Below are 19,593 nucleotides of genomic sequence, written 5' to 3'. Positions count from 1 at the left end.
CAGCCCATGTCTGGTAGCCCTAATCAAGGGCCATATGCAATTTGCAGCGTACTGGTTGCCCAGACCTTATATATAAATGTATTCATGTATTCTGTTGGAGTTCAACAAAACTTATTTCAAGGTTCTCTCTCTCTCTCTCTCTCTCTCTCTCTCTCTTTCTCCTGGGTTCATGCTATGTGGCATATCGGGCAGTAAGGGTTCTCCAGCTCTTTCGGTCTTGGGCGAGTATTTTGGTGTCCTTCCATGTGATATGCAATGCCTTCAGGTCTTGTGTCAGTGTTCTTCGCCATGTTATTCAAGGGCGTCCTCGTTTAGCATCAGGAGGAGTCCAACTCATTGCCACTTTAGGGATCCAGTTCTCCATGCGGAAGATGGGACCAAGGTACAGTAAATGAATATAAGATTTCAGCCTTAAGGAAACCCCTCACTATCACCAGTTAGAGTGTCCATAAATATTCCATAAACCAATGGCTGAATTCACAGGGAATCAATAACCAAGGTTTTTTTTACCCCTGTATTTCTTTAGAAGTCTATAACTTACTCTCCATCACTGAGGAATCACAACAATATACTCTATAAAGACTAAATTAATACAAATCAGTACTGTAATGACAAACAACAAAACTCATACAGTATAAGCTGTAACATCTCATAAGTCTAACTGAAGTAGGAACTTTAACTGTCCTTCTAAAAACAAGCAATGAAGGTGCCATATGGACTCTCAGAGTAGAATTCTAGGAGAAGAGCATCACAGGAACACTGGAGGGGGTACCAGGAAGGGTATTTGTGGAAGGAAGCTCTCTGTTCTTAGGCAGTTTATATAGGGGAAGGTGAACTGTCAAGTCTCCTGTTTCCAAATTACAACAACTGAGGGCATAGTCCCAAACTAAAGAAATTGTCAGCAAGAGAGATCAGAAGCCTGTTGGCCCTCCCATTCTATTTGTCACTAAGTGAGTTTTCCAGTAGCTATTGGGGAAGGTGAAATCTCCCATTACCACTACAATGTGCCCTCTTGAGGCCATGGTGAATTGATTTAGAAAGGCATATCCACTGTCTGGTTAATGGCCTGTGGTAAACTCTCACAAAAGTATTGTTTTTCTGTCTGTCTTAGTCCTTTTTAGCTTACCCATGCTATTTCCATAATCTGACTGTCTGTCTAAATTTATTATAGCCACCCACTCAAGTGGAGTCTGAGTGACTTACAAAATGGAATACTAAATTAAAACAATTAAAAACATAGACAAAACAAGACAGAACAGTCTGGGCTAAAAACAACAATTAAAACAAAACACAACAGCCCCCCCATCCTGCCCCCAGACATTAATTCCAATCCTGGGACCAAAGCCAGGTTTTAATGATTTTTCAGAACCCAACCCATAACTCGGGGGATGCTGTTCCAGAGAGAGGGGGCTGCAAAAGAGAAAGCATGATTCCTAGGTCCCACAAGATGGCAACAATTAATACAAGGGACTTAAAGTGTACCCACTCTGCCTGAATGTACCACTGCAGAAACAATGGGAGAAAAGCAGTCCCTCAGGCAACCAGATCCTATGCCATGAAGAGCCTTAAAAATAACAACCTACACGTTGAATTGCACCTGGAAGGCAACTGGTAGCCACTGCAACTTGCACAGCAGTGGTGATACACGGAAATAAGAAGTGCCCATTACTGCTCACGCCACTGCATTTTGAACCAGCTGTAGTTCCTGGATGGTGTTCAAGAGCAGCCCCATTTAAAGTGCATTGCAATAGTCCAGTCGTGAAGTGACCAGGGAATGAGTGACCATCTGCAGTGCCTCCCAGTCAAGGAAAGGGCATAACTGGTGTACAAGATATATCTATGCAAAGGGTCTCCTGGCCACAACTACCAACTGCTTTTCAAACAGTAGCTGTGAGTCCAAGAGGATCCCCAAGTTGTACACAAGTCTCAAATGGGGAAGAGAAACCCTAGCCAAGACCAATGATGAAACACCCCCAACCTAGGGGCCCAACCATCCTGTCTTACCAGGATTGCCTAGACCCGAACAGCCTGCAGACACTGGGTCAGTACCTCAACAGCTTCACTTGCACAGCCCGGGGTACAGATGTAAAGCTGGGCATGATCAGATGATACCAAACCCCAAACTGATGAATGGCCTCATCCAGCAATTTCATGTAGATGTTAAACAGGAGTGGGAAAAGCATCAAACCCTGGAGTATCCCACAAGTGAGGGGCTACCACTGTGATCTCTCCCCTCCAATCAACACTGACTGGAACCAGCCACTGAGGAAGGAGGTGAACCACTGCAACACAATGCCTCCTACTCCCAATCCCCACAGCTGGTCCAGAAGGATACTGTGATCAACAGTATCAAAAGCCACTGATAAATAAAGGAGCATAAAGATGGATGCACCACACCCATCCCAGCTCCACCACAAGTAATCAACAAGTGTAACCAACATTGTCTCTGTACTATATCCTGGTCTGAAGCCTGATTGAAACAGGTCCAGATAATCCATTTTCTCCAAGAGCCTCTGTAACTGCAGTCCAACCTTTCTGCAACCTTCCCAACAAAGGGAAGTTTGGAAACTTCCAAACCAATTGTTTGGAAGGCCAATTGTTCAAAATGGAGGGGTCCAGCAACAGTCTCTTCAGGAAGGGACATACCACTGCCTCCTTCAAGGCTGGAGGGATGACCTTCTCCCTCAAATAAGAAGATACCTCCACATGGACCCACCCCTTAGTCGCACATATGGTTTATTTACACAAGAGGTCACTCAACCTGCCTCTCTTTTTGTTGTGTCTATTTCTTTTGAACAATATCTTTTGAGTTATATGTCCCAATCTTGATTCCTGTCGTTCTAGATTTCCACAGTACCTATCAGATCATATTTGCTTTCCCATGTTAAAATTTCTAATTCCACCTAATTCCCTTCCATAGTCTGTGCACTGATATGCAGATACTGGAGCCTATAAATGTGTCTTACTAAGATATGTTGAGGATTTCCAAATATCCTTTCCTGCTTGTGCTGTCTCCATTTTCATAAGCAGTCATGATCTACACCCCCCTCATTCCTCTGTCTGTATCTCTGTCTCCATCCTGTTTAGTTTAAAGCCCTCCTGATAAGGTTTGCAAGGCTCTTGCCAAAACATTTTTTTTCTGTCCTTGTAAGATTTCACAGCAATTTTCTTTAGTTCATAGAATCAGAAAATCAGCTCTTCCCCACCTTATGCTGATAATGTAGGCCATGTTCTAGGAATCCCGAACATCTTTGATGACCCCATCTGCTTAGCCAGCTCTTTACTTCTATGATTCTGCTTTCCATTTTGTCCCTTGACTATCAACAGGGAGGAAGAATTAAAACACTACCTGCACCCCAGCTCTTTCCCCAGCCTACCCTTTATAGTTGCTTGTAATCCTCTGTAAGGTTGAGAGTCCTTTCCACTGTTCTCAAGAGGTTGGGATGATTGAACTACTGTATCTTAGATGATTTGTGCCTGCCCTCTATGTCCAGAGCCTCAAAACAGCTGGTCAACTTCAGTGGCTTCTGGTGTGTCCACTCTTCCTCATCAGATGCCTGTAAGTACTCACTATGTCTGTTTGGTTGCTTTTTCCTTCCTCCTGTCTCCTCTGTTTTGAACAGCTTTCTGTGCCCTGCCTTCTCAGAAGTTTCATTCTGCATTTACAAGAGCTTTAATCTGCATACATTTCTGATAGAAAGGCAAACTCCTGGCAGGTCGCTACTGCTGCTGTGTCCATCATTTCAGCAGGAAGGGAAATTAGGTTGTTCTCCCCACTAAACTCCTTTGCAAAATTCCCTGTTAGTCCTCCAGGTTGCTTCCTTTGTCCTCTTTCCTTCAATCTTTATGCAGTTCCTTGTGGATTCTTGCACATCTCCTGCTTATTTAAAGAAAAAAAATCAGGTGGCTATGTCCCATTTGAGAGTGGCTACCTTAAATATCACACAGAGGCTGGGTTCACACAACACCCTAAGATTGGCTAAAATAGGATTTTGTTTTGGGGGCTCATCAAGTTTTGGGAATCCAATCATTATCTTTGCAGATTGTATAAATAAAGTCATCTTATTAAACTATAATATGGTTTATTTGTTTGAGCCGTGCATATTTTATGAATACAGCAAGTCTGTTTTGTTAACTTGTGTTAAGGTTTAGTATGTTATGAATTAGTGACTTATTGACCAAGAAACTATTTGAACTTGGGATAAAATACAGATAAATATGACAGCTAAAAGCCAAGTTGTCTGCCTTGACATGCCCTCAACAATCCTTCCCTGTCCTATTTTTTGCACTGGTAGTTGCACAATAAAATAGGACATTTATTGGACTCCTGACGGGCTTACTATTGAGCTGAGATCCAACATTCTGAAGATTTGGGTTATATCCATTTTAAAGAAGAATCTACTTAGGCAGAAATACGTTGGCTATATCGAAAGACATAATTAGGTTGTAAGAAGGTTCAGAATGAAATCAAGCAGACTTGTAACTCCCTTTCTCCTAACTTTCCATTTTTCCCATTGAAGTGAATTTGAGAGCCACTCGCATAACTATCCCAAATAACACATAGTTAACACATAGCTGGTAATTTACATTTAGGTCAGGCCACCAAATCTGGGCTCCAAAAATCCAGAGAATCATTAGATGGCAGCAAAAAGGTACAAAAACTCTCTAACTCCTTACTGACATTAAGTGATTATCTGGATTTTTGTGGCCCAGATCTGGTAGCTCCAATTTGCATGTCTGTGTTTGAAAGGAAAGTGATTGGTGAATACAGGTTATGATGGTAACTACTTTATCTTATGATCATACGTTTATTTGTATTCTGATACAGTTTTTTTCACGTTAAGCATTGCTTTACAGCAAAGGACTTTCTTCTAAAAACTATACCATCTGGTAATCAAACTTGGAAAGTAATTAATATAGAAAGACTTCTGTATATGCTTGTAACCTATTGCATGCCAATTAGAGATGGGTGAATTGATTTGGAACATGGAAAGGATCAGACAACCTTAAGCCAGATTTTTAGCTAAATTCCATGCCAGGCTGTGTTTAGAAACTAGAAGTCTCTACCTTATCTTTATTCCTTACCATCATCACTAATCCTCTGGTTAAACTCAATTAAACAGATTGACTAAAGTCGGTGATGACTGTAGGGGGCAACTTTAGAATAGAGATCCATAGCCCATGCAACAGAATTAAGAGCAGGTCCCCCAAAGAAACAGGAGGACCTCCAAATGCAGCAGATATGGTTACCAGATTTTGAAATTAATTAAAATATGTATTCCTATCTAAAGAACACCCCTTTCCTCTATTATGGCTATAAAACCCAAATCTGAAATTTCATAACTACAAGAGCTTTTACAAAGCTCTTAGTTTGTTACTAGAACAAAAAAAAATCTCCATCTAGAGCAGGGTTTCTCAATCAGGGTTCCATGGAACCCTAGGGTTCTGCGAGAGGTCACTAGGGGTTCCCTGGGAGGTCATGATTTATTTAAAAAACTATTTCAAATTGGGGCAACTTCACATTAAAGAGGTAAGTTTCATTCTTTATTTTCAGTTTAAGAACACTGTTAATGCATATCTAGAGGCCTACACATGAAACAAATATAATAATTTTGTAACTTCTGGCCTATATTTGAGCCTGAATGTGCAGGGGTTCCCCGGGGCCTGAAAAATATTTCAAGGGTTCCTCCAGGGTCAAAAAGTTGAGAAAGGCTGATCTAGAGTCTAATGCAAAATAGTTACTCAGGGCAGATGCATCTACTAAAATTTAGCATATGGCTGAGACCAAAAACTTTGGTTTCAGATTCAGAACTAACTATGCTTGCTGACTTTTCACACAAATATTCACTTTGGGTTTCCCCAAGGTCTCCCTTCCAGCTTTCTTCATTTCAGCAGACTAATTTAAAGTCAAAACTGAAAATCTATGGCAAATCCCTGATATATTTCTGCTCAGTCCTGGGCTTTACATAGAATAAACAAGGAATGGTAAAAGATTCACAGATAGAATCTTGCTGAATAAAGTGTTGTTGTTGTTTATTCGTTTAGTCGCTTCCGACTCTTCGTGACTTCATGGACCAGCCCACGCCAGAGCTTCCTGTCGGTCGTCAACACCCCCAGCTCCCCCAGGGACAAGTCCGTCACCTCTAGAATATCATCCATCCATCTTGCCCTTGGTCGGCCCCTCTTCCTTTTGCCTTCCACTCTCCCTAGCATCAGCTGAATAAAGCTGAATAAAGTAACTTGGATAATTCCATAAACCGTCCATAAACTATCCTATCATGACTCAGCCCAACAAGATCTGATGATGGCAATGCTATCTTTTAAAATGCAGTTTCATCCTGGTACAGATGGAATGGAGAGTTGAAAGACACTATCTGAAGAGCAATATGAGTATGTAGAGAAGGGGTTTGAACTTTGGCTACAATTTGGAGAGAAAAACAATTCTGTATGGGAGAAAGTGAAATATTCATCAAACTGAGCAGAGGACTTTACTGTAAATGCCTAGCTTTGAAAAACCTGGGTTTTCAATAGTCAGCTATGCATGTGGTGCTGACTTAGCAATTGCCACGTTTTCCCACTAAGAGACTCCTCATCTTTAACAGCCAATAAGACAATTCTGTGCTGGGAATAGCTGTACCAGTGCAGAAGGGTGAGGATTTCATTTGTTTTGTTCTAAATAAAAATTTCTTCATAGACTGGACAGAGAAAAAAAGAACTAGAGATTAAACAATATTGAATGTAGAGAGAAAGGAAAAATGACAAATTAAGAGAAAAAAGGACATTTTCCATTGCTGTGTCTAAGACTGTCAAGCCATTATCACATATATTGCCATGGACTGAAAGATATAGAATAAGACAATACTTGCAGATACTAGCACATATGCAGCAAACTCAATAACTTTCCCCATCACTCAAAATAACATAAGTTTAAAAATCAAAAGACACTGGAATTTTGTAAGATCGCCTATCAAAACACCAACATCTCAGAAGCTCTCACTGAAATTTCATGAGATTTGGATGATCTCATTCTCAGGTGAGATTGATATGCACCCAAACTGACATCTAGAATAAACTGTACTGTATGTGCACCTTCCCTGGTTTTCAAGCTAAGCAAATCCAGTTATTTATTTTCAACAGCATAAAAGCTATAAAATATTCTAGCCCTTCAGCATTCTCTAGTTGAGGGTTTTCCAGTGGAGGGCTGCTCCCTTACAGACAGCTATTTTCACTGATTTTGTTAATTTCATTAAAATTGTTGGCCAGAGATTACACTGGATTAGTAACCATTAGCATCACATCATCTGCATACTGTACAATTATCCATTCCATTTTATTAATTGCTTAATTATAAGCTACTATTATGGTACTATTCTAAAGTACATATGGTGACAGATGTTGAATAAAATGGGGACATTACAATAAGAAAAGTGAATACTATATTTTGGGGTTTTTTTGATATCTGAGTCACTTCTTGTGAGATGGGCAGTCATATAAATTTGATAAATAAAAAAAATCAAACTTTAAATTACACACACACACACACACATTTATTTAGGAAAGATATTTGGTTTTCATCCAAATATTCATCCAAATAACAGCATTTTAAAACTCTTCATTTTATCGAAGTTATTTGCCTTCTTTTTTCATATTATTTTTCATCCAAATATAATTCATACCCTACATTTAACACAGATCATTAGTTCAAAATGATGCCCTTAACTCAGCTTTCCCCAACCAGTAGAGCTCTGAGCAGGTTTCAAATAATATCATTAACAATAATAATAGCTGTATTCAGACATGCCTGTCTGTGAAATGAAGCCTTCTTCTATTCGTAGAAAAATCTGTACAATAATACAGGTAGTCTACCGTAATTGGGACCAGAATTTCTATTGCTAAGCAATGCAGCTGTAAAGTGCGATGTCATGTAACCACATTGCTTAGTGACTGCAATCCTGGCAGCCCCTGTTGCTGTCATTAAGTGAGAATCATGGGTCCTTAAGTGAGGACGTCCTTGCAACTTTCTGCCAACTTCCAACAACCAAAGTCAGTGGGGAAGCCGGCAGGAAGTTGCAAGTCCCAGGTGGCTCGCAAGCAGGCTGGCAGGCAGGTAAGTGGCACGCGCAACCAATTTTGAGCCTAGAGTGGCTGCTGCCAGGCAGGGGAGGGTGCATGGGTGGCTGCAGCAGTGCATGTGAGCAATTTCAGGCCCAGGGTGATTGCTGCCAGGTGGGGAAGACTTACCAGAGTGATTTACCTTACTGGAAGAAAAGTCACAAATGGCGGTCACATACCCGTGGGGCATTACAACCATCATAAGTGCAAGCTGGTTGCCAAGTGCCCAGATTGCGATCACATGACCATAGAGGGTGGTGCAACAGCTGGAACTTCAAGGACCTGTCGTAAGTACCACTGTAATGATTGCCTGAACCCAAATAAAACACTCAGACTCCAAATCAAAGTTTAAGTTCTGATTTTATTTAGAATAGAGTGCAAACAGAAAGAAAGCTGAGAATGAGAAAAGCGCGCCTAAACTCAAACTAAATAGCTCCATTTCCAACAACGATCCCCCCCCCTGCATATAGAACAATCCCACATTCCCAGGTGCTCCTAACGAGCTCTGCTGATCAACGGGCAAAAAGACCTTGACATTTAAGAGATAACCCAAACACATTCCTTCCTGGCACAGCCCTACACATCTCCCCATACAAGGTTTATCAGCAGCACCCTCCCAGCCAGGAACACGCATCAACACTCTGGCATGCGAACTGTTACGATGGAGCGAACATCGCAATGGTGATCATGACAACCACTCGTTCAACGCCGTTGCAACTTCGAAAGATTGCTGAATATGTGGTGGCTAAGCGAGGGCTACCTGTACATTGTAATTAGTATTTGTCCTCAGTGCTCTACAAACTCTAGTGTAGTGTGAAGATAGCAATGGGGATTTCAGGGGAAAAGAGGAATTGGTAAGTGAAATTTCCTTTCCCCAGGGGCGTATCTCATCAGCATCCCACTATTGCTTGCTAATAGGCATTGTTCAAAAAAGGTTTAATGTGTGTTGGCTGTCCTTCCATGTTTACAAAGATGGGCAAAGGTAGGATGAGGATTGAAAAGCTAGAAGAGAGGATGGATCCATCTTGATGCAGTTCAACTGGAGCAATAGAAATCTAACACCGATCACTGGGCACCAGGATGCAATAGTTGTTCCCAATCTTGCACCCTCCGCATGTCTTAGACTACAATAACCATTATTTCCAAATAACAGTGCTATCAGCCATGGCTGAGGATTATCAGAAATGTAAATGTATCTGGAAGGCACCACTTTTGGAGAGAATTAAAAAGTGGGTTAGAAAAAGGACAAATTTCATTTTCTGTAGGACCTGGGAGAGCTCCAGTGTAAATAGATACTATGGCATTTGAATAGTGCCTGCAGTTCAGCTAAGCACACTGGGAGTGGTAATGCCAGATTCAATCTCAAAAAAGAAGACTCATCTTGACCTGTATGTGGGGAAGCTCCTTCTGCCTCTGGCTATGGCTTCTGGAAAGTGATCCACAATATCTTTTCATGCAGGATTTCTGTCTATTAAGCAGCAGTTCCAGTGCTTTGGACTCTAATATAGATTGCAGCATCTCTTCATGGCTCTAGGTCTCTGATACATATTTTTGGGGGGTGTTTTCTTTCTTCAATAAGAGTTCCACTAATTGATTTCTATTTAATTAGCCCATTTGGGAAGAGTAATCAGAAGAAGATGAGCTAATCAGACAAGCACACAGCACTAAAATAATTCTTGTGTGTGGCTCATTGAAGTAGACAGTCTTTTAGCTACTCTGTAGCTTCTCAAGGCTGGAGAGTCATCACCCAAATCTGCGGCAAGTTCAGACCTTCTGAAATCCCATCCAAACACACTTTCTGTTGCCTTTTTCATTAATTAGCATTGAGTACCTGCAGATTATTACTATGTTCGAAGCACATTAATTTATTTACAGTTCTATATTGCTTTGGGGGCAGCATACGTTCTCAAGATGGTTCTAGTAAATTCATAATCTATAAGGTAGAATACCAATCTCAGTAATAACAGCATACAAACCATTTGTTGAAGTTTGCGAAACAACAGCACACTATATTTTAGGTATGTACAATTTCATAGTTAAAGAATGCTTTGTTCTGGAGTCCAGTGATACAGGTCAACAAATGAGAGTTAATGCAGGCATGTGAAAGGAGGAAATCGGCAGCATACCACATTCCACATGAATTTTAGATATATACATAAGCATTTCATGCATATATTTAAAAATGTAGAGACTGAATGGGAAACCATGTTTGAAAGCAAGATACTGTATGGTTCACTTAAGGAAATGAGATTAGCTGCAGTTTTGATTAAATGTATTCTCAGTGCCAAATCCTGGTTTGTTTTGGCATCATGTACAAAAAGACCCTTTGTTTTAATATCTCCCATACAGCATATGGTTTGGATAGCCACATGTAAAGCACATTCTACCTCCTGAAATCATGTTTTATCCTAAGGACTGAAACAAAATTTTACTCAGGTACAATAAAACATTTTGATTGAAACCCTTAAATTTATCTGACTGACTCCTTAAAAATATCAGATTCCATAATTGCTGAATGCTACATTTACTAACCAAGTGATGCCATACAAAATATTTTGAAGTTAATGGAAGAACTTAATTAGCTTTTTAGTTAAAGCCTCAATATAGCTTTTAAATTCAATATAATACAGTACACACTTTATTTAAATACTTTGACTAGCACAGAGTGTGGGGGCCAAACAAGCAGAACTTATACACTTATTTTGTATCAACTATTCTGTTAATACATTTCACTGTGAATACAATTTATCGGCATTGCTAGCTACTAACTGGTGGTGAAAGGTGAAAGGTCCCCTGTGCAAGCACCAAGTCATGTCTGACCCGTTGAGTGGATGCTGCTTTCGCGATGTTTTCTTGGCAGACTATAGAGGAGTGGTGCCTTCTCCAGTCATCACCTTTCCCAGCAAGCTGGGTACTCATTTTACCGACCTCAGAAGGGTGGAAGGCTGTTGACCTGAGCTGGCAACCCGAGAATCCAGCTTCCGCTGGGATCGAACTTGGGTCATGGGGAGAGTTTCAGTTGCAATACTGTTGCCTACCACTCTGCTCCACACGAGGCTCGTGTGCTTTGTAGCTCTTTGTAGCTACTAACTACAAAGCCCTAAATCACTTGAGACCATGCTATTTGAAGGATGACCTGAATCCATAAGATCAGCTGTAGAAACCTTGTATCTAGGCCTGCTGATAAAATCCCTCTGGTAGTGGGCACCAGAGACAGGACCTTCCCACTGTAGAACTTCCTTCAGTGGGCAACACATCTGGTTCTCTTGTTGACTGTTTTTAGATGGGTCTTATTTATTTATTTATCAAATTTTTATCACCGCCCATGTCCCCCCACAAGGAGGGTCTTCTCCTTTAACTGAGTAACATTGTTAGCCTACATACTGAAACTGTAATTTTAACTATTGCTTCTGTTTTAGTATTGACTGACTGAGAGAATGCCTTCTCATTTTTAAGCCTGGGAACTAATTTGCCAACATTCTCACTCAGAATTATGATCAATAAAGAATTATTAGCTCAGAGTACCATTGAAGCTCAGAAAAGTCCACATGTATTTTACATACCCACATGTGGAGTGATGGGGAAACATTTATGTTTTGGAACTGAAAAATAGCTTGCTAGTATGTCCCCTCTGCCATATGGGCAACACATGAAGTCTAAAGTGAAATCCCCAAATTGAGTCTCAGATCCAGACAGCATAGAATTCCTCAGATTTTCCCCTTTCAAGGTTAGAGATAGGACTCCAATCTGAAAAAGGAAAATATTTAACATGGGATATACTCTCCTGCTTCTCCACCAACTTTTGTAGCTACTTTTTCTGAGATTGAAAATCCTCCATTTTCCCCTCTGTCTATTCACCAAGTGGTCAGTTTTCACCAGAAAGGATCTAAAATCTCCCAACCTTTCTCCAATGCCCCTGACCAATTCTCTTCCCTTCTTACTGGACATCAGAAAAGAGATACAGTCAAAGCTAACTTTCTACTGCTTGGATATTATACTCGTAGCAAATGGGTTGTTCCATCCATATCATAACTTAGAGTTTTTAGAGACAGAGAAAATATTAGCCCTTTTCAGGCACTATATTATTCATAGTGCTTCCCATATTATATCTATCTATCTATCTATCTATCTATCTATCTATCTATCTATCTATCTATCTATCTATCTATCAGATTTATGTGGCTACCCAACTTGCAAAAATGCAACTCCAGGCAGTGTACAATAATAAAAGCAAAATTGCAATACAACAAAACTCCATAGGAAACAACAACAGAACACACATATAATCTACCTTGCAGGATAAGACTGTCTAACATCCTAGCCCCAACACCTGAGGGAACAGCTACGTCTTCAAGGCCTTCCTGAAGACTAACAGGGTTGAAGCAAGTTGAATCTAATTCCCAGGCTCTGCTGATGTTAGCCAAATGACACTAATTTTCTGCAGGGTCTCCTGTCTGCGTGGTATGATTGTCTAGAAGGAAGAAAGACTCTACACATATAGCTGTATGCACATTTGCTTCTGCATGAAGACTGCGACAGTGCAAAAACCTGGCTGACATGGAAGCCAACGTATGTACAGCTAAATACATGAAGGCTTTTCTTCTGCAAACATCCATACCCCTAAAAAATGGATGCCACAAAAAGCTGATGTCATCAGAGCAATTTTAACGGTGGGGAGGGGTATTATCCAGAGTGCTTGCATGGTGAATGCTCCAAATAATATAATGCATAAACAAGAATACCATTTACTACATGTGAAGGAGGAACTAGGTAAATTATTGGATTTGACACTTATGCAGACTTGCATCCTGGTGAAAATCAGAGAAGCCACAGATTCAGAGAATCCACAGAACATGAGAAATTTAGAACTACCTAATTCTAGCTCCAGAGAAGTGAGAAAAAAATAGGCTTTGCTTCTGGGTTATTCAGGGGAAAAAGAAATGATACAGGTAGTCCTCAACTTACAACATTTGGGACTGGAATTTCTGTCACTAAGCAATTCAGTCATAAAGTGCGACAATCCCTGCAGTCCCAGTTGCTGTTGTTAACTGAATCCGGCAATCGTTAGGCAAGGCAACTTCCTGCTGGCTTCCCACAACCAAAGGTGCAAGTTCCAGGCCTGCAGGCAGGCAAGTGGCTGCTGCTGGGAGTGGGAGGGACCAAGGGGGTGGGGGAGGGTGGGGGAGGGTAAGGGAGGGTGCATGAGAGGCATGGCGTGGGGAGGGTGAGGGTGTGAGGGTGTGCAAGGGGGTATGTGAAAGGCACTCTGTGGATCGGAGAGGGGGTGCAAGGGGCTGCACAAGAGGCACCGCCCAGGTCGGGGAGGGTCGAGGACAGTGCACATTGATGTGCAAGAGGTGCCACGTGGGTCCAGGATGCGTGAGAGGCACGGCATGGGTGGGGGAGGGTGCATGGGGCTGCATGAGTGGCTGGCACAGCGCAAGCACAGAGGGGCTGGGGGAGGGTGTGCAAGCGAGGGAGACTTCCCCAAGAAATTTGCGATCTTCCCAGTCGGCTTCCCTTTTGATTTTCTGGGTAAGCTGGCATGGAAGGTTGCAAATAGCAATGATGTGATCTGATTGCAGGGCACTTGGCAACCAGTCATAAGTGCAAACAGGTTGCCAAGCACCCAAATTGTGATCATGTGACCGTGGGGGTTCTGGGACAGCTGAGGCATGCCAAGGACTGGTTGTAACCATCATTCATTCAATGCCGTTGTAACTTTGAATTGTTACTGAACAAATGGTTGTAAGATGAGGATTACCTGCACATTCTGCATAAGCTATCCTTGAGAGTCTCCATTTTCAGATTTAAATTCAAATGAGGCTAAACATCTCAACCAAGTTCAGGCATACTCGGGAAGAATACTGTTCAAAAAAGCCAATATGTACTAGTAAAATAATGGCTATGTTCACATTTTGTTCCAAGCTGCAGTGTAGTTTATTTGATTTTTAGCTTAACAGGTTGTATAAACTATAGTAAGCATATAATGGCTTAATGCAATTTGTAAAATGAGCCATGGTGTTCTTTAACCAATGACAGGAAGTCTGAATGAAGACTAAGCTGTTATCAATGACCTTGAAGCCACAGTTTGGTTTAAAAAGTGTTGAAAACAGCAGTGGTCACAATGTTCTCAAGATCTTAAGGAGCAGATAATTATGAACTTTGGATTTTTCAGTTGAAAACAGAACTGTTGATCCTAAGCCACAAATTTATATAGAAGACATGCTTTCTGTCAGACATCTAAAAAGGTACTAAAAATTCTGAATTTGATGTATTGAGCTAAGCACTAGATGCAGCAGACGTTTTCTAAAGAAATAACTCATTCTCTTGCTAAATGAGGCAACTATAAAGGAGTAAAGAGATGGCCTTGAAGAAATATGTGGCAACCATTAGTAAGACATGAGCTTAGCCTGTGAAAACAGAAAAGTGTGAGAAAGAAACTCAAGATTGCTCTGCTTTGACACTCTTTGGTGTAAGAGAGGGAAGGGGGAAATGCTGTCAGGCTTGCTTTCTTTTTCTTGTATTAATTAGTAATTGTTCAAGATATAATTCAGACACATAATGTAGAATATAAGACTGACAGAATACAAGTCTAAAAAAGAAACAGGAAGAGCTAAACTGGTGCAGGAATAAGCAAAATAGCCTATATCAGTAAAGTAGAGTTCTTTTTTTTTTTTTTGCGGTGTCTGTTTCCTGACCTGGCCTACCTCGAAGAGCTAACAGCAACAAAACAGTCCAGAGAAACAAGTGATGCCTTTGAACTGACTGCCACTGTAGAGCACAGATACTGTAGTGCTAGTTACAAAGCACAAAGAATAGACAAGGACTGGTGGAAGGCACAGATTAGGGATCACTAATATAAGAGACCTACGGAATCCTTGTGACAAATTAAGGTGACTAGGCAAGAAAGCAAGATAGGTGAACAAAGCAACAAGAAAGGACAACTCCTATCTGGACTCAAGAACAGTTATATAATTTCCAGTGAAGAATATACTCCACTGCTGTTCTGGCCTTCTCAGCCTGCTACAGTGGTGGTAATGTTTCAGGGCTGCTGGATCACACCATGGGATCTGGAGCATCTTTGACATGGTGTTAAGTGGGAGAAATATCTCTATGAAACTTCATCATTCCCTCCAGTCTGTAATTCAATCCTATATTTTTCTAATCAGAAATATTTCATGGTGGTCAATGAAATTTAACTGTGACTAATTGTGTATATAGCATTGAAGTAAAACACAGAGGCTAAAAGAAGTGCCGTTCAGAAGTGTTCCAACAAATAAAAGTTAACTTATCACATTAGGAGTTGGATGTTCATTTTCTTCCTTCCTGTTTACACCGCATATTTCTCCAGGAATTAATTAAAAGATCCAGCCAAGACTGCTCTGACAGCTGTCTTGCCCTTCTACGTTCCAGCAGTTTAAATAATCTGTGATACTCAGTACAAAAGTTGAGTGTTTCATTATATGCTTTGCTCTTCAAGGCCATTTAAATGACTGCTCTTCTGTCTTTAATCAAAGACAAAAGATTTAAGAAAATAATCTACTACCAGGAATTAGAAAGGATGTCTACTATGCATATAAAAATGAGGTTAACTGCAATATCTTTAGATCTACAATACAAAACTTCCTTCAGCAGTATGTAATTTTTAAGTTAATATGTGCTTTTTGCCCCTTTTTGAATTCCTGCATATATACTTTAAAAGGAAAAACTAAATGTGACATTGGCTAAAATTTACATTTGATTTCAATGCAATGATCCTCTTCTCTTCTGAAATATTTACACATGCAGCACTGCAAGATCAAACATTTCAACAGTGTTTGCAAGCTGTGGGATGCAAAAGAAGCAGAGAGCAAACTGGAGGACATACATTTTTAACATCTATATTCAGAGGATGATGGCCTTCAGAGCCTGGGTTCACATAACATACTTGTTGGGCTACTGAAATTACAGAATGTATTTTTAAAATAATGATTTAAATACCAGTTCTACTTTAGCAGAAAAGCATTGATTCCCAGAGCTACTTGCTTTGGAGTAAAGATAGATTGACTGGTGTCAATCTACTACATCTTTGGTGACCAGTAGTAGATCTATGTAGGAGTTTCTGACTCCCAGTTGTTTAATAATTCTATCATCTAAAATTTCTGAAATGGAAGCTGCTTGGGGAAAACAAGGACTTGGGGATAAAAGAACTGTGAACTGTTCTGATACTGAAAATAAATTCCTGGGCTAAGCGTATTCTCAAATGCACTTATTTAAACCTTGACGTATGTTCCCTTTTTGCATCCTAATTCTAACTGATAGATCTTGGCAGTCTACCTGAGTTCCCACTACATAGATCTGGTACAGAAAACTCTCCCACGAATTCCTTACAATTAATTTTATATTGTACAGTTGTTTTTCTAGTATTGTAAACCATCTGGGGATCTCTACAATGAGAACCATAATGGAAATATTTTATTGATAAATAAACATTTTCAAATGTAATCAGATTCTGATTTATTAGTACTACCATAAAAAGCTGGGCTCACACATTATACTAAGTCACCATGTAGTTTGCTTGGCTCTGGCTTAGCATACTGTGTGAACTTGGCTGATATGATTTACAAATTATAGCCTATGTTACGTCTAAGCACAGTGCAGAAATGGTAACAGCAATAGTGCAATCCAGGTTTGATAGCCCTACTTTTAATATCTTTATTAACTCCTGGCAGCACACTTTGGGTTAAAATCTACAGGGTTGATGAATACAAACCAATTATTATGAGATAAAGATGAATATGTTCTATTTAGCTAAATCCTCTGTATTTGGAATGTATTAAGACAGCGAGAATTATCAACTTTTCATGCATGGGGACGGCCAAAATAATTGTTATAAAATATGAAATATAAATCTACTCCTGATTTGCGGCACTGGATATTGGTACGACTTGAATATCATTCTTCAAATTAGGGTTGGTTTTTTTCAACAAAGAAATAAAGAAAATAACTTTTGAATAATTTGGTTAAATGTTTTGGAATTTTGTTTATGAGGTATTTTCAGGCTACAGGGCTTTTAAAAAGGCAGCAACACTTTGGCTTGTACCTCAGACTCCCTTGCAGCTAATGCCTCTGTAAACTGCCTGGAGTCCACTAGGATTGAGACAATGGATAAATTACATAAATAAGTGAAATAATTTTTGTACTAAAAAAAAGTAAAAAAATCAACAGCAGCCTGATCAAAAGCACTGCAGAAAGCTGAAAGGAGGTTTTCAGTCTCTGCATACTAGCTGGGTATACTCACCTATCTGTGCATTAAAAACACAGAAACTGAGCACCTAGAAAAACTCTGATTTCAGGAGATCAGTCAAGACTTCTACTTCTGAATCCTCAGGAGAGAAGCAACAGTGAATATTTCTGGGGGATGACAGCACAAGGTGATTCAAAGTAATAAGTAGAGAAATTTAATAATAATAAAATAAAATAAAATAAAATAAAATACTTCCACGGGATACAGATATAGTTAGGGCCTGGGGGTTTCTGGATTCCACAGCATCCACGTTTGAAAGTGGGCTGTGGGAGTGGGCTCTATGACCATTCGTGCAGCAGGCAATGCTGTTCCAGACTTTCCTGTCTTGAAAACCGGAGGACGAACGCGAGCTGCCCCGCTCCCGCTCTCCCCTCCCGGGCAACTGCAATCGGGGTTCCAGAACCGGCCCGTCTCGCCCCGCCGCACGTGAACCTCCACGTGTCCCGGAGGGCGAGGACTGTAGAAAATTAGAACGCGCTTTGGTGCTCTGCTCTTTAAGGGATTAGCAATCTTTTGGTGCTGGGGAGGAGGCTGAGAAATCTTCGCTTGCAAAATAATGAGCAGAGAAACATTTACTGATTAGTATAATTCGGGATAATCCCATCTGATGAATGTATATCAAGATATCCTTTAACTGATTTACTGTCAAAACCCTCCGGCCGGAACGCAACGTATTTCGGTCCTTTTTTAGTTTTGTTCCCATCGCCTCTTTTCGCTGGTAACAAAATAAGCAAGGACTTTGACTCGTGGGAACGGTCGGGTGAGACGCTGGTAGGGGTGCCCCAAACCACCACAAAACTCCACCCAGCCAGCAAACAGAGAATGCAACGGGCAGACCGGCTTGCCGCGGGCGCGTCGCGAGGAGAGGGTCTTTGTTTACTTCGGTTGGGGGGGCGTAATTTGGGCGGGCGCGCGCTCGCTGCAGGGCTCCGGCGGGCGTGTGGAATTAATCACATCTCTCTTCCTCTAACATGCTGGAGGAGGTTTAAAACTCTTACTCCCTTTCCTCCGTCTATCGGCTTTCTCTTGCATTTAGGCTTTTATGTTTTATAAACTGATTAGAAGCAATTATATGTACTTATCCCTCAACTTTCCAAATGACTTGGCCATATGCATATTTAAGGCTTCCTCATCCCGCCTGGAGCTCAGCCTTTAACGTAAAACAGCTGAAATTAAGCTGATTCTGGTGGCACGTTAAAAAAAATGTCCTTATCCACTAATATCTGGTCGGATAGGAAATTCGTTGTGGCCGGTGGTCGGATTACCGCTTCTCTAATTACTACACCGGATTTGCTCCCACGCGCTAGTAGTGAAAGTCTGTTTCCACAAAACGATTGGAAAACCAGGAAAAGTGAGCGTGACTGATCTAAGCCTCCTTTTAATAGAAGCAGAAATGGGCAAAACTACATGTCTTCTCCTATGGAAAGAGAGAGGGAGAGGAGGTATTTGAATGGCATGCCTCAAATAAGGCTGGCGGTGAACTGATCTAGGGACAAGCACTGGAGGGATCAAAAGCTGTAGGTACGATCCGGCGGCGTCGGGAAATAAATCTAACCCAAGCCGATGGTAGGCTTTAGTTGTGTTGGACTTTTACTTCTCATAATCCCCTGACATCCTTGTTTAGAATTATGGGAAGCCCAACTCAGGAGGACCTGATCCACATTGGGGAAGGTTTTGTGGCAGTGTCAGGCTACTTCAGATGGGTGGGAAACAAACTGTGTGGCTCTTTCTCTGAAATGTCAGGGCTCACCAGGCAGCTGGTTTTTAATGTATGCAGAATATTTTTGAAAAAGGCCATTAAAGAGTTCTCTTTTAGATTCTTCAATGAGGTCTTGTGTATGTCTGTTTTGGAAACTGCTTAGTTGATAACTTCAGCCCTCGTGGTTAAAGAAACACTACCAGGTCAATGCATAGAATATTTGCAAACATGTCTACCTTGCCACACTATTGTATAATCTACCAATTAATCCCATGCACAAAGTCATATTTTAAGATGCTGTTTTTTACAAACAAACAAAGCAACCATCAATCCACCAAAAATGACATTTACCTGTAACAGACACATTCTGGTTAGCATTTTAATAGCTACTCCTAAATTTAGTTTGCCCTCCCCTGATTTCCAATTTGTAGATTGATCAAATTTCAGTTCATTTAGGGAGACCATTCTTTATCTAGAGCTCAGCATGTTGAAG

The sequence above is a fragment of the Candoia aspera genome, chromosome 1 (genome assembly GCF_035149785.1).
Source record: "Candoia aspera isolate rCanAsp1 chromosome 1, rCanAsp1.hap2, whole genome shotgun sequence".
Lineage (NCBI taxonomy): Eukaryota > Metazoa > Chordata > Lepidosauria > Squamata > Boidae > Candoia > Candoia aspera.
Note: the sequence above shows the minus strand (reverse complement) of the source record.